This window comes from Aulonocara sp. 'chitande type north' Nkhata Bay, linkage group LG7, assembly GCF_057382095.1.
Source record: "Aulonocara sp. 'chitande type north' Nkhata Bay isolate Kocher_YH1m ecotype deep benthic linkage group LG7, A_spYH_male_GT1.1, whole genome shotgun sequence".
NCBI classification, from domain to species: Eukaryota; Metazoa; Chordata; class Actinopteri; order Cichliformes; family Cichlidae; genus Aulonocara; species Aulonocara sp. 'chitande type north' Nkhata Bay.
Window position 1 is genome coordinate 8376696 of NC_141350.1, and position 16176 is coordinate 8392871.

The 16176-nt window shown below is 40.9% G+C and overlaps 1 long non-coding RNA gene across 8 annotated transcripts; it reads right to left on the reverse strand.

Annotated features, from left to right (window-relative positions):
• Nucleotides 1-10362: 10362 nt before the first annotated feature.
• LOC147324484 (uncharacterized) lies at nt 10363-14807 on the reverse strand. Of its 8 annotated transcripts, none has more exons than XR_015130159.1 (8): nt 14252-14807; nt 13364-13442; nt 13033-13154; nt 12345-12935; nt 12115-12216; nt 11665-11896; nt 11389-11567; nt 10363-11033 (listed from the first exon to the last, which is right to left on the reverse strand). It is a non-coding gene; the product is annotated as an uncharacterized LOC147324484 (long non-coding RNA). The 8 variants fall into 8 exon arrangements; XR_015130158.1 differs by lacking the exon at nt 14252-14807 and adding an exon at nt 13609-14202; XR_015130155.1 differs by lacking the exon at nt 14252-14807 and having other exon boundaries at nt 10364-11033; nt 12345-12708; nt 12867-12935; nt 13364-14202.
• Between the last annotated feature and the right edge of the window lie 1369 nt (nt 14808-16176).

Genomic DNA, 16176 nt, shown 5'->3' on the forward strand with positions numbered 1-16176 from the left:
GTGGCCAAATGAGCGTACTGCATCAGAAATCAAACGAGTCGCTGAAAATGAGAGATGTGGATAGTTTTCCATTGTTTCTAATGCAGGACGCTTCGCAGAGCATCACGCACACAGACAGACAAACGTCTTTTTAAATAAATGATATTAAAAGGCTGAATGATGTTAATCAATGATGTAACAAAGTAAAAATACTCCATTACTGTACTCACAGAGTTACAGTATTCGAGTAGTCTCCTGAGAGCTTTGTTTTTACACCAAACATCTGAAGTCAAACGTCTCCACTCCCCCCCCCCCCCTCACATTTCCAAAATGAGCTTCTTACTTTAGGTTTAACACATTTGATATGAATCATTTATTTTGTGGCCACACACCGTCCTGATTTCAAAATGATTTCAGAGTAAAACGATCCTGCTGGTGAATCATCAACAGTGCTTATCACGCATGACTGATGTAGTAGAATAGAATTAGTAGAATTCATGCATCATTTAATGTATCAAATGAAGGATATGTTTGAAGAAAGAGTTTCTAACAGTGTCTTTTTGTTCCTTACAGTAGTTAACCGTGTAACTTTAATGTCTCAAACTTTAAACTTCCAAACCACCAGATTCTTTTAACATTAAACAAAATACTGTTTGTAAATATTAGCTTTTATTTCTCCATATAAAATGAAACAGAAGCTTTTCAGGTATCTTGGAGGCATTTGTGATGAGATGAAAAGATGTGGAAATCTGTTCAGCATGGCTTATTTCTGTGTATCCTCAAGTGGCAGACCCAAAACACGACCCACATTTTAGGATTAGGATTTCAGTTTATTGTCAACACACACGGGGTGGCTGTAGCTCAGGTGGTAGAGCAGATCATCTCTGACATTCACACAGAGTGTGTGTGAATGTTACTTAGAAAGCACCTAGAAAAATGTGCTTGTGCGAATGGGTGAATGCACAAGTTGTGTAAAGAACAGTAGAAAGAGTAGCTCTATAAGAACCAGTACATTTGCCGTTTACCATTTACATGTATAAATACAGATAAGGCCAGTATAAATGGTGGAATAATTGGGCTGTTTATATCACCCGCTGCAGTGCCTTGCGGTCAGCAGCCGATCAATTCCCATGAAAAAGTGGTCAGGATTCTACAGAGCATCCTGGTATTACCTCACCCTGTGAGGATTTTAATATGTCAGATTATATATATATATTTTTTATACATTTGTCAACAGAACACAAGTTTCCACTGAAATCACAGAAAACATACCTGACAGAATCCTTTGGTTGTTCCATATCCACCTGCACAGGAAACACTGGCAGGAAGACCAGGCCAGTGTTTCTTACAGACCTTTGGTTCGATGACAGACACGTCCACCACCGTCGGCTCATCAACAGGTTCGCCACCAGAAACACTTGATTTTCTTTTAGGTTTATTTCAGCACGTGGAGGCTGAATTGTTTGTACTCTGTGAACTAATCGAACGTTCACACACAACTGGAGACACAACATGAAGTAAAAAATAGAAACACATTTTCATGTAAAAACTCTTTTAAAAATATAATTATTCTACAAATACATCACATGAAACTGATGCTGCTTTCAATGATGTCATTAGCATGTTCAGTGTTTTGGTATCCTTCATGGATTTCATTTTCTCTCAATCTTTATTTTGGGATGATCAGTGTGTGCGGTCACTGTGTGAGTAATCATTGAGAGGGAATTAAAAATGTCAACAATTTTAAACTGATATCTTTATTTCTCATTAGGCAATTGTCACAAGCAGGTTAATGTCAGCATTGCTGTAACCAACGGCTGTCAGAAGTCAAAGGTCATTTTTATTTGATGCTATTGCACTTAATTGTGTTTTATTTTCCCTCGAAATAACATCTGCCTTATCAATAACTTAGAGTGATCTGATCAATAAACACAAGTTTGAAAAAGTTTGTTTTTGGATGAACTTCATGAACAGGAAATCTAACTCACAACCGGTCACAGTGTGCAGCAGTGAGCACAAAGTCTTCAGTGATGAGGAATTCTCTACAGACATGTTGACCCTTGTTATTCTGAACTGATCCCATGTAGGGTATCGAGTTGTCCGGAGCTTTTGTTCCATGAATAATTCCTGTTGAAAACTCTGGTAAATTAAAAAAAAGAAGAAGATGATAAAGTTAGTGTGCCGTTTACAGCCGTAAGATAAATCAGATATATTTGATGTTCACACTGATGCCTTGTAGACATGGTAGAAAACAAAGAAGAAACTTGTGAAGACAGTGCATGGTGCCAGCAGGAAACTCAAACTGTCCTTTACTCAGTAGAAAGACTTTTATACATCACGCGTCTTAGTTTGAAGGCTGGTCTATCGTTATCATCTCGACTTCCTGTCATGCCAACCTCTCTGCAGTGCAGGTTTGATTTACCATTATCTAATGTCAAAAGGGGGATGGTGCGTTACAAAGCAGCGAGAGAGACAGAAAGGCAGCAGAGTTCAGGTAAGAGTTGGATTTTAAATAGAGGGCTCTGTGTGCGGGCAGGCGGAGATGAGGATCCAAATGCAGGACTCAAACACAGAATTGTAACTCAAAACCTCAGCTTTATTGCTGGAGAAATTAAAACATGAACTGAACAAGGGTAGTGAACACGAAAATACTGAACACAGTATAAAACACAAAGGCATAATCCGACGGTACGATGCAGCACTGAGCAAGGGCAAACACAGGGCTAATATACACAGGGAAGTAATCAGGGAATGGAAAACAGGAGGGAGACACAGCTGGGAGAGATTGGGGCTAACGAGTCAGGGGATCGAAGCTGGACACACTGACATAAGACACAATCCTTCAAAATAAAACAGGAAACAATACACACTAAACTAAGACACGGACAGAGAGAGACAGACTAGACACTGAACTAAACCAGCAAAAAACATGAGAACACAAAACCTAAGAACTAATCCCTAAACAAGAAGAACTAAAACATAGATTAATCATCATCATCATCATCATGATAACCAAAAAAAGCACCACAAGAGAATAAGAAAACTATCCATAATGCAAAAACACCAAAACATAACAACTCAAAATACTGGGTCAAACTGACCCAGAATCGTGACAGGTAAGGAGATGTCATTTCAGGACTTAAACCAGACTCTAAGAAATTGCTGTGTCTAATTTTGCGATGCTGCGAGTAACAAACTGGGTTGAGTTTGGAGGTTGAAGAGGAACTTTCCCTCGCCAGGCCTCGACAGCCGTCTGTGTTTATCTCATCTCAGTTTATCTCACGCAGCGCAGGGCTAAATTTAAAATTATTAAATACTTAAGACAATGTATATTCTTCTATGACAAAAAAATACAAGTGTTCATTTAAGCAAATAAACAGAGCCGTAAGAGATGTTTTTCAGAAACTGTTGTCTTTATTTTGATTTGCAACTAACAATTTTTTTTTTAAATTTGTAGTTTTTGTTGTGCTCTCTATTATGTGAACCCCTCACCTAATTTGTTATGTTTTTTAACAAATTAAACCCCAACAATCAAATGATCCCCTGTGAGCAAGCACTAGGCACGGTGGAAAGGAAAAACTCCCTTTAAACAGGAAGAAACCTTTGACAGAACCAGGCTCAGGAAGGGGCAGCCATCTGTCGCGACTGGCTGGGGGGTGAGAGGCAAAAGAAAAGAAAAATGAGAGCACAAGTTAGCTAAATGTTGCTTATGTTGTCTGATATGAACAACGTATGGTTTTCTGGACTGTGGATGAAAAGCAGTCCATCATTACTAGTCTTTAAAAAGGGACTAATCGATCACCAAGGTGGCAATATGGCTCAAGGAGGCCATAGACAGAGTTAAATAGGCAATCACTGTTAAGCACTGAAAAGCCCCAGTAACCTGCAGCTATAATAAGGCCTACTGCAGCAACACCTAAACCTATTTTAAGTAGGCGTTTAGCACCATGACGCCATGAACCACTAGTCGGCACCACATCAGGAGATGGTTCCAAGGCCGGAAAAAAAAGCTCCTCGGGTTCAGGAGCAAGATTCTCCTGTGTTGGAACCACATCAGGAGATGGTTCCAAGGCAGGAAAATAAAGCTCCTCGGGTTCAGGAGGAAGATTCTCCAGCTGCAGAGGTTCACCAGTGATGTTGTGAACAGCAGCTAATATTTTTTCTTCCTCCTCCCTTCTCAGCTCATCCTTAAGATTATTAATTATTTCTCTTTTCATTTTAAGATTTTCATAAAGTTCATCTATGAGATCTTCGTTATGAACAATCTTGAAATTTTGCTTTTTGACTTTTTCTTCCAGCCAAAATATTTGCAGTGTAAGACTTTCTGTTGTGCTGTTCAGGGTGCTCAACTCCAACTGGAGTTGTTGAATTTTCATTTGAAGCTCCATAGGGTCAGGTATTTCTGTCTCCATCAACCCATACAGTCTTTGTGATTCCTCTCGAATCTCTCCGTCAGACTGTAAATTATTAAATGCTTCGTTTGACATTTCTTTAAACTCTTAATGCAAAGTGTCGACAAGAAAAAATGTTTGCTTAATTGTTTAAGTTTAAAAATAGTCCCTTTCTGAAAGGTTTCTGGTTTGCTAAACACAACTCGCTGTTTCTGAAAATGTTCCAAGTAAAACTGTGTTTGCAAAGGTGAAGAGGGGCTATTTATAGACTTTCGTGGCAGCGAATTTGACGTCAGCGCTCTTTGAGCCTTTGATCCTTTGTTCGATCACAGGATCACATGACAGCTGTGCGTAATTCTGCGCATACTCAGAGAATACCCATTGTGACGCACGGTTTTGTTTTGTTTTGAATTTTTTTAAATACCCTGAAAACAGTCCAAAAAGTGTTGCCAACTTAGCGATTTTGTCGCTATATTTAGGGAGTTTTCAAACCCCCCTTAGCGTCGTTTTTTTTCTAAAAAGCGACTAGCGACAAATCTGGCGACTTTTTCTGGTGTTATTGGAGGCTTATTTATGACGACTTTTGACGTGAAAGCGCTTGTTGCTCTCAACAAGCAGCGGGTGCTGCCGTGGGCACCTCGCTCGTGCCAAAGCACTCACAGGCGGAGGATAGTCCTCCTCCAGCCGCTATCAGGGCAGGAGATGTTCACGTGCGTCCAAACTGCAAATGAATCGCGCACGAGCAAAGCCGCCGCTCCCGCATTGACTGTAACGCAGTCAATTCTTCTTTTACTGTTATGCTGTTTTGTGGATCACAAGGTTTAAAACTACTTGTAAACACACACACAGTAACTCCACCCTAACCTGCAGCTGCAGCGCAAATAACAACGAAAATTGTTTGTAAACGTGTCCTGGAGTTTACAGGTGCAGACAGTGCAACAGCTTCCAGGTCATTTATTCTGCCAATATGGCAAGAAGGTCATAACTGCTTCAAGCACTGTCTATATCAGGGGTAGGCAACGCCAGGCCTCGAGGGCCGGTGTCCTGCAGGTTTTAGATCTCACCCTGGGTCAACACACCTGAATCAAATGATTAGTTCATTACCATCCCCCTGGAGAACTTCAAGACATGTTGAGGAGGTAATTTAGCCATTTGAATCAGCTGTGTTGGTTCAAGGACACATCTAAAACCTGCAGGACACCAGCACTCGAGGCCTGGAGTTGCCTACCCCTGGTCGTACACAATGTCCATGATATTGTTTAATTATGATTTCAAATTAACAGTTTAAATCATGTGAATTGTTTTATAGACATTAAAGCTTTAATATGAAAGGAACAACTCTTTTTATCTAGCTGTAGTGTCACTTTTCAAGAAAATCTCACATGGTCAGGTGGGAGACATTTGATGAGCTGACACTGAATGACCTTTGTACCCTTCCTCAGTTCTGCACTCAGTTCTCCAACTTTTGTTATGGTTCAGTCTGGTTTGCACTTTTCTGTGAAAGGAGTAGTAAACTCTACTCTTCTAATATAGCAAATATTTTAGTCTTATACTTTAGAGTATATTAATTGGTTTTCTTTTAAGAATACACAAGAAGTAGACTGTATTGTTATATTTACATTTACCTTTGGGGCAGAAGCTTAAGCTTTTAGTCTTATATTAGTGGATCCATCTAATTTCTGACTCATTGTCCAGTTTGGGGTTGTGTTGGAGCTCTGCTCAGATTCCTAGATCAGCAGAGGAAACCATTCACACCTTTGACCAGTTTATTATCACTCTGTATATTTTATTTTATTATTTTAAATATTCTACTTATTGTTTACTCTATTTAATTTGTAAATATGTGTACACACACACACACACACACACACACACACACACGTAGAAAAATATTTAGTATACACATCCAGAAATGCATATACTATTATATATTGTACATATATTTATTAGTATGCAGAGAGACCACACAGTTTTAGGGTGAACATGCAAAAGAACAAGAACATGACACTAATCACGCTTGTGTTTGCTCTGCTCTTTGTGTCCAGCTCCACTCATGAAAAGAAAAGCAGAACTAATATTACTGTTATACAGGGCCAAGTCTACCTGAGGCACAACACGCTGTCAGAGGATGCCCCCATCACCATCATATTGAAGGTAGGGATGATTTTTTTTATTTTTTTTACAGAGGACTGATCCTCACTGCAGGCATCACTGTCTGGTATGGGAACATCACACAGGCAGAGAGGAAGGCTCTGAAAAGAGTCATAAAGACTGCAGAGAGATCACAGGGACAAAACTTCCTTTCATGTAATCTGTATGTACAATGCTGCCGAAAAAGAGCAGAGGGAATTATCTGGGACTCACCATCCAGCTCACTCTCTGCTGAGACACAAAAACTGTACAAAGTGAGACACAACAGAGCGGACCGGATCATTACACACAGAACAAGGTTTTTCAACAGCTTCTTCCCCGCCACAGTCAGACTGATGGCAAAACAAAACACTGGACGCGTGAAATAATACAACACTACCTCACCTCACTTCGAATGTACAATGTGATAAATCACTGTCTGTTTAATGTACAATATGCTTACTGAAACTGATTTGAGAAACAGGTGCAATATTAGGTAAAATATTCTAAATATCAAAAGGTGCAATACTATGTGTGAAATACCCAGAATGCTATTTGGATTCTCGCCAGCAAATACGTGCATTACCACCCTCTCTGTACAGAGTTGTCATGTAGGAAATACTATTAGTAGATTGCTCTATTTTTCGCTTTATGTCTACTTTTTACTTGCTTTATTTCCACCTCTCAAAAATGTAACTTGTAACTTACCCACAGAACTTGTGAACTGTTCAGAAAATATAACCCACAGGATTTGAGAGAAAAGGGACCAGTAAGTGCAAAATGCAAACTTATTTCAGGCATTTCAGGTTTGTTCCTGCAGCACTTTCTAGAAGCACATATGTAGCCTAGGGTTGCTTACTGTGCCCATTCTTAGATGGGTCTTTAAACCACCGTAAAACTACACTCATACATGAAGAATACAAAACTCAAACGTCATTAAAAACCTAGAAAGGATATGATGCAAGGGACAAAAAGTTAAAAGGAGGGACATAAAGCAATAAACAGCAATAAACTCAAAGAAATCTTTTTGACTTTTGATCTTCACCTTCTTGCTGAGTGTTATAAGAGCACTGCTGCCTCTCATGTTTGTGCAGGACATCTGAAGCTACAGCCAGTGTTTGGCTGGCTTATCGTAGCACAGAGGAGGCCTCTACGTGCTAGTAGTGCTGATTTTCTAACACTGGAAAATAACTCAAAATGTTAGAAATATTCCAGTGTTAGAAAATCAGCACTGCTCAGTGTTAGCCATTGTTAATCTTCAAAACTGACTAGGTTACTTTTAAACATATAACACTGTCAAAAGTGTTACAGGTTTTTTTTTTTGTTTTGTTTTTTTACAGCCACTAGGACACATTTCTCAATACTTAGGTCACTTTTGCAAAACTCTTCACACAACTCCTCTAACTGACCTTCAGCTTGGCAAAGCAGTTCATTTCACATTCAAAATGCACTACAACTACCAAAACACTTTATTCAGGTCTCAAATAAACTCATTCTTCCAGAACACTAGCAAAGGTTGACAGCCGACAAACACACTTTGTCACCCACAAAACAATGACCTAAAAAACACTAACAACATGTAGCATTACACAGTGTTTTCTTGTGTAAAACAAGGACACATCTCTGTTTATAATTTCAATATATGTTACTGGAATGAATCAGACATCATGTATTTATGTTTATGTTTATGTATTTTTATTTTTTTGCACTAAGTAATCCCAAAATACAAGAATTTGTATACACACCATCCACTGATACACATACAATAGTAATGCTAATCTACTCGGTCTTCTCCATTTGGCCACAGGTTCTCATCCACATCACATCTTATGTCATCTAGGGCGATACACCTAGGAAAGAATCTCCTGGCATGCCTGATCCATCCCTGGCAATCTTCTGCTGATATTTCCAGGCATCCAGCATTCATTGCATCCAGGAGGGACATTTGATCATGTGGATGATGGTGGTAAAGCTTCCACCGCCATGAGGAAAAGAATTCCTCTATGGGGTTGAGGAATGGAGAGTAAGGTGGGAGGAAAAGAGACTCCATTCTGGGATGGGCTGCAAACCACTTGGTGACTGCACGGGAGTGATGAAATGCCACGTTGTCCCATACAATTATAAATGTTGGCTGATTCCTTCTCTCTGCATCCCTTTCCTCACCTAGCACAACCCGTCCATAGAGATCATGCAGGAACGCAAGGAGCCGTTCAGTGTTGTATGGCCCAATTAGTGGTCTGTGTAACAGCAGTCCATCGGTGGATATTGCTGCGCACATTGTGATGTTGGCACCCCTCTGGCCTGGGACAGTCACTGTGGCTCTCTTCCCAATCACATTCCTCCCTCGTCGCCGTGCTTTGGCCAAGTTGAAACCTGCCTCATCCACAAAGATGAAAATGTGGTGCGTTTGCCTGCCTTCAATCTCCATGACTCTCTAACATAAATCCACAAGGCAACATAAGCTGTTACAGTAGTAAATTTGTAAAAATTGTCTTTGTGTGTGTTTGGTTTTGTTCAAAAACAGATCTGTATTTTATTGTGATCTTACCTGGACATACTGGTTCCTGAGTTGCTTGACATGTTCAGAGTTCCTCTCAAAAGGCACAGTATACAACGGTTTCATCCTGACCTGATGTTTTTTCTGGACTTTAGAAATTGTTGTTATGCTTACACTGTGAATATTTGCGAAAGTAACGTTGTCTGCCAAGACTCTGTCTAATTTCAGTGAGTTTTATCCCATTGTTTCTGATGACCATATCAACAATGGCAGTTTCCTGCACATCAGTGAACATCCGTCCTCTCCCTCCTATGTGAGGTAACTGTTGAGTCCTAAGCAGAAATGCAACAAAAATTACACAAAAGCTTATTTACTTCTGAAATGTGCAAATGCCCCTGCAGAATACAAGTTACCTGTTGGTTTGCCGGAAAACTCTAACAATAGATGCCACTGTAGAGCGTTGCAGATTTGGCTGCACTCTCTGACCAGCCTCTCTCATTGAGTGACCATGATTTACTACATGATCAATTACAGTAGCTCTGATCTTATCTGAGACTACAGCTCTTGATCTTCCTCTTATTCTTCTTCCACCACGCATACCTCGCCCCCTCCCAGCCACTCTTCTTCCTCTTTCAGCCACTTCTCCATTTCTGGCTGGGTCCATGTTTACATCACAAAACAAACCTATTCAGCAGTTGTCTCCTTTTGTAATGAAATTGAAGGCGTAACACCTGTGTAGATGTTCATCTACAATGAGAATCAGCTGTTGCTGGTTAAACTGCACTTTTAGATTTAAAATATGTTTCAATAAAATATTGCTGTTGAATTTTGCTGTCTTATTCAGTTTTGCATTATGTTATTGTTTTGACCATAAGTTTAAGTTTTGAAAACAGTATGTAAGTACATGCAAAATGTCCTGTACGTACAAAGATTTTTGGCAGTTGTGTCTGAGTGAGAAAATAATTCATGAAATTTGAGAGATGTAGTCATTGAATGCATTTTGTGCCAAAACAATGATAACTGATCCTCAGTTTAGCCCACATAGACTTCTGTTGTGCTCACTGTGTGAGGAGTTTTGCAAAAGTGACGTAAGTATTGAGAAATTTGTCCTAGCGGCTATAAAAAAAACTGTAATTTAACACTCAACAGTGTTGTATTTAACACTCAGAGGTGTGGACCCATATATAGACACTCTATAGTGTTAATTTAACACTGGAGATTTTGCTGTGTGCTTCCACAGCTAATTTAGAAACTTATTCTCATTCTCATGTTTGTGTGACCTGCTGCTCACCAAAAAGGATCATAAAAGCAGGAAGCTTACCACACAAGAAACAGATCTGTCATGGCTACTGAATGGACTCACGCGCAGACAGTTCTTTCTCAGAGAACAAAAGGAGATTTATTTACAACAGGGATCACCTCAGTGCTATATATATGTACAGTGAGTTGGGAGGGGGGTCCAGCGCTCCAAGGAGAGAAGGAGGGGGGAAATCCACACACACGCTTCCTCTTCCACACAGTCACCGCCACAGCTCCTCCGCACACTCGCTCCAAAACTCCACACACGCTGCCACACCCGGGCAGGTAGTGATGGGTCGTTCTGTATCGAGGCTTCGGAGCGTGTGTCGAGTAATGGAGGGGGCGTTTCCGCGAAGCGCGTATCGAGGCTGCAGTATACCTCGCATTTCCAAGTGTGAGCCTTTGCATGCATGACGGAGAGAAAAGGACGCATTGACAAGAGGTTCCTCAGCTCAGGGCACTGCTGAGCCACCTTGGTTAAATAGGGGGAAATATTTACAGGCCACATCGGAGCAAAGGAACGTAATATGTCCTGGGAAGCTAGCTGCCAACTTCCTCTGGAGAAAAAGAGGGTAAGCAAAGATCTCCCCTCGAAACATGTTCAATGCAGCTAAGAGGACTCCGTGGTGACAAACAGCTATTTCCACGCCCTCTTCATCCAACTTCCCAGTGGACTTTTTGGACGACTCCTTTGCTGCAGTCCAAGATGAAGATCCGCACAACCCTTTCCCTGGGACCTATACACCCAAAGATTTTAACATAAAAGACTCGGCATGATTAAGCCCTATCAGGGACAAACTTTTTAAAACAAATGCATAACAATTAGCTGAATTAGCCTTAAGTTACACGAGACCTCATATCTCCCCAGGACAGCACTGACAACACAAAATAAAAATCATGTTGTTGTTGTTGTTTTTTTTTTTTTTTAAATACACATGGTGACAAAATTAAGTACACATTAAGATAAAGTAAATAGTATTACGACAACACTAAGAGAAAAATAAAATAAATATCCACCCATCCATATATGTATACACACACACATCTTTCTACAAATCCATATTTGACTTATGTACACAATGCATAACGTACCTTGCATTAGACTGAAAGCGATAAAGCTTGCGGTTTCCATCAACTGAGACGGCAAGCATGTCTGGAGTGCAGGCAGGGCAGCTAAAGCATGGCTCCTTGCACATCCTGTCCACCTCAAACTTTACAGCACTCCACTCCAAGAAACTTTTACTGAAGGCATCAGCTGATATTCGGCCAGTCTTTTACATAGAGGACATACAACAGAATATTCAAGGACAGTCATCATAAACATTGATTTACACAATTTCCTTAAACTTGGCAAATTTAGAAACTCACCCTTCCAAAATGGCTGTTCGTTCATCCAGCACTTTGACAAATGCCTTAAGTGACATCCCTGGTGCAGCCTTCTTAATGTCATAGAAAGACTGAAAGACATCCATTGAAAACAGGGTGCAGAAATTTAAGGTGCCAGGCCAATATCCACTACCCAGGATGTCCTTAACTGAGGGGGACCACATTAGGCCACAGCTGGTGCAGCTCACCACTGGCAGTGCAAGGTTATAACGGCCTTTAGAAAGGATCAGGATAAATTCAGTCATGGCTCAAAGCATTCATTTTTTTCATGTTGTTTTCAAATCGGTCTGGTAAATCCAAATGACCTTTGACAGGTGCCCACATATACTGCGGGCCGAGGGTAATTCAAACCAAGATAGCAATGCACAATTTGCAATAAAACCTCCAAACACATCTATTGTGTATGTAGTGTGTGACAAAAGGGCAACTTACCATTTATGGTTACAAGAGCCACAATTGCGCCGCGTGAAACCTCAACGTTACCTGCTGGGCAGTCACACACATGTTCTGGCCTTTGCACAGGCAACAGCCGAACTAACATTAAAACACACAATATATATATATAAAAAGGAATTGGAAATTAACTGATACACAACAAATATACAATAACAGCACCCACTCATAGTACATAGCAAGAAATGCATAAGACTTAAAAACCGTACCTAAACTGTGATGAAGGCTGCAAAAACCCTCCTGTTACTGCCTCTCTGTTGTGCAGGACAAAGCGTGTGTGAACTGCAATATCACAGTCAGCACAAAGGAATGGGAGAGGCAGGCAGTCCAGACACCTCACAACTACTTGTTTGCCACACTGACACACACGGTGTGACTGTGGATCCAGAGTAGCTAACATATTATCTATAAGACAAGGCCTGGCCTCTTTCCACTTTTGCGAGGACACCATATTTCTGATCGCCCAGTGAGTAGCAGCTGACTCAGACGACGTCTCACAAGTCATGGCTGCGTCCTCTTCTCCATCCTCCAACAACTGAAGGAGCTCCTGACGAAGCACCTCAGTTCCATACACTAACAGAAAAAAAATAAAGGAAGAAACTCTTCCACAAAGTGAAAAACACTCTAGGCAGTATGTTTCTTAGGACTGCACAAAAGCCCTGCCTAACTCAACTATAACAACAAATATAAAAGTAAACAGAAATCACAACATATACAAGAAGGTAAAGTACCTTTTGTTGGGTTGACACTGGCAACATAACTAGGTTCTTCACGTGGACATTGATGCTGCTCTCTGGACACTGGGAGGAAAAAAAGAGATTGAAGAATATTTACTTACTGAAATTCTTTGGTGAAAACAAGTTGTGAGATAAAATCATTGGTTGTGTGAACACTGACCACGTGGCATGCAACTAGTACATCGACTGGTTGATGGTCTTTGAGGAATAAAATCTCCCTGTCTGTCTGTCACGTGTTTTCCAGCGCACTGGTCTTGGCTGAGGTTCACTCTGTGCATCATTCTACGCAATTAACAAGGAAAAAAGGGAACACCTAAAATACAGTCCATAAAGCAAAGATTATCAAACATCTTAAGTTAACCAACTTAATTTGACAAACTTATATATACACATATATAAAAAAAAATTTCAAATAATATAACGTTTACTCCGTACAAAATATTAGACAAGCGTGTTCCCTCTTTAACAACTGTTTCCACTAAAAATATTACCTGCATATCTTGAAGGAGTTCGTCAGCAGCCTGAAGCTCTTCCTCCAGCTCGGGATCCTCTGAATCGCTCATTTTCAAGCTAAAGAGGAAAGAGATTTTTGCAGAACTCTGTGACATAAACGCATAACTAACGCAACTCAAATGATTTTCAGTCTTGGCGCTCCAGTTAACGTTAGCAATTAACGTTAGCATCATCAGTTTATAAAAAGCTAGCAGAACTCTAATGCAAAAACTGCTTTACGCACCATGTGAGGGTATTTTGCAGCACACAAGTCCTTTAACGTTTGTAATAGATTTAATCCATCATCGTTGGATTAAATGGCTAATGCTGCAGTAGCCACGTGTAGTCGTTACCTAGCAAGCATGCTGACGGTAGCTGTAGTCATTTTTAAATGCATTAAACCGTTTCGAGATCAGTCACCTCTGTTTGTTTGAAGCTTTTATGAAAAACAAACTTTGAAACACACATCAAGATCCATCCATCCATCCACCCATCCATTCGCTTCCGCTTATCCTTTTCAGGGTCGCGGGGGGCGCTGGAGCCTATCCCAGCTGACATAGGGCGAAAGGCGGGATACACCCTGGACAGGTCGCCAGTCTGTCGCAGGGCTAACACATAGGGACAGACAACCATTCACACTCACATTCACACCTAGTGGCAATTTGGATTATCCAATTAACCTATCCCCACAAGCTGCATGTCTTTGGACGGTGGGAGGAAGCCGGAGTACCCAGAGGGAACCCACGCAAACACGGGGAGAACTTGCAAACTCCACACAGAAAGACCCCAGCCTGATGGTGGAATTGAACTCAGGACCTTCTTGCTGTGCGGCAACAGTGCTAACCACCATGCTGCCCTATTACTTTAAATATGTATTTTTTACATACCTGCATTAGAATCAATCAGTTCCGCCTCATTTTCTTATTCTTATAAATGGGTCTCTCCATTCTCCCATCATCCTTTGCTTACACAGGTTGCATCTGATTGGTTGGAGCCGAGCACATCCAAAACTAACAGGAGTGGTGGATGAATCTATAAATGTGTTTTACGTGTGAAATGAAAATAATAAACCTAACAAAGGATTATGTACGTTAAATCTGAGCACTTTCAGCTCGTGAATCAGTTTGGAAAACACTGTGTGATGGCCACAACATGAAGCGATTTTATTGTTGCATTATCAGTGATACTTTCATGTGTTTTTGTTGAGAAATGTTAACGATGTCCATTAAAAGAAAGCATTAAATTAGGGAGAAAAACCCGTTCGCGGAGAGGGTCCCCGGTTCTCCAGTTAGATTGTGCTTCACAGCGTCATGTTTCGCTGTGACGGGATTATTATTGGAGTAAATGGATGGCTGGAGCCTCTGCTCGAAGCGTCTCTGATCGCGCGAGCGGGTTCATATTGGAATGAATTGACAACCCACAGCGTCACATAAAAACGTGGAAGGATACCTTTAGTGTCAGCATGAGAAGTTAAGGGACGCGACAAATCATCATTATTTTACGTGTCGGGAGTGAGAACGGGTTGCCATTTCACAAGCCTCGCACTTCCGGCCTTAGCGGTCTTTGAGTACGCGGCCCTTGAGGACTTTAAGGCTGCAGACCCTGAATTGGGATACAGCCCATATGTGATAGACAACAGGAAATTCGCATGATCTGAGCATGCGCAGAATGATCCACAGCGCTCCTTTGATCTTCTCAAACGATCACTGTGACGTCATATTCTTTGCCACTATAGTGGCAAAGAATATGACGTCACAGTGTCCATAGTCTATAAATAAGAGCTCGTTTAACACAGTTTACTTTGGAGCATTTTCAGAAACCAGGAACCTTTCAAAAAGCTAATACACCGTGACACTGTGCGGTCAATTTAAAAAAAAATGGCAGAGGAAAGGTTAAATAATTTACGCTCTGTACCAAACATTGATCAGCCTTTTAACAGACTGAGTGGTACAATGCAGACGTTGATTACAAAGGCTCAGATAAAGGAAGAGGGTCACCTTAAGGCGATAAGGAGCCTTCGTGCTGAGGTGTGCGAGGTCCAAAGTAAGGTAGATAAACTCATGCAGGAGAACGCACAGCTTAGAAAAGACAATGCAGAACTCAAGGAAACTGTGGAGACCCATACTTGGTGGTGTAAAGTAGGCTTGGGTGTTGCCACAGTGGCCATTGTTGTTCCTGCAGCTTGCTGGGCCATCTCAAACCTCTTTGGCTGAGTGAATGTCCCGCTCTGTGGGGTCATGATTATTATCAGGGGTGCACATAAGTGGTCCGCATGCGCTGTCAAAATAAAAGACGCGCACCAGATAAGAATTTGCAATGCGTGTTTGCGTACATAAGATTTTCTGGAGGAGGAGTTTGTTTAGATCTCCTCAAGATCGCATGTGCACCTGCGGACCACTTATGTGCACCCCTGATAATAATCTGATCTTATAAAATTTTTATAAAACTTTATCTTATAAATACGCTGTGCTCTCCTTTATGTTTGATTTTATTTTGCCCCTCACCCCCCAACCAGTCATGGCAGAAGACCGCCCCTCCCTGAGCCTGGTTCTGCCAGAGGTTTCTTCCTGTTAAAAGGGAGTTTTTCCTCTCCACCGTTGCCAGAGTGCTTGCTCATAGGGGATCATTTGATTGTTGGGGCTGAATTTTTAGATTTCATTTAATTGGCTTGAACTGAAAAACCTAAAAAATTCAGGTGAGGGGTTCACATAGTGGAGAGCACTACATTTGTTAACTGCACTTTTATTTGTAGATTTTGTAGTTCTTCCTACTACAAAAACTACAAATGAAAACAAGGCAGTTAGCAGCAAAT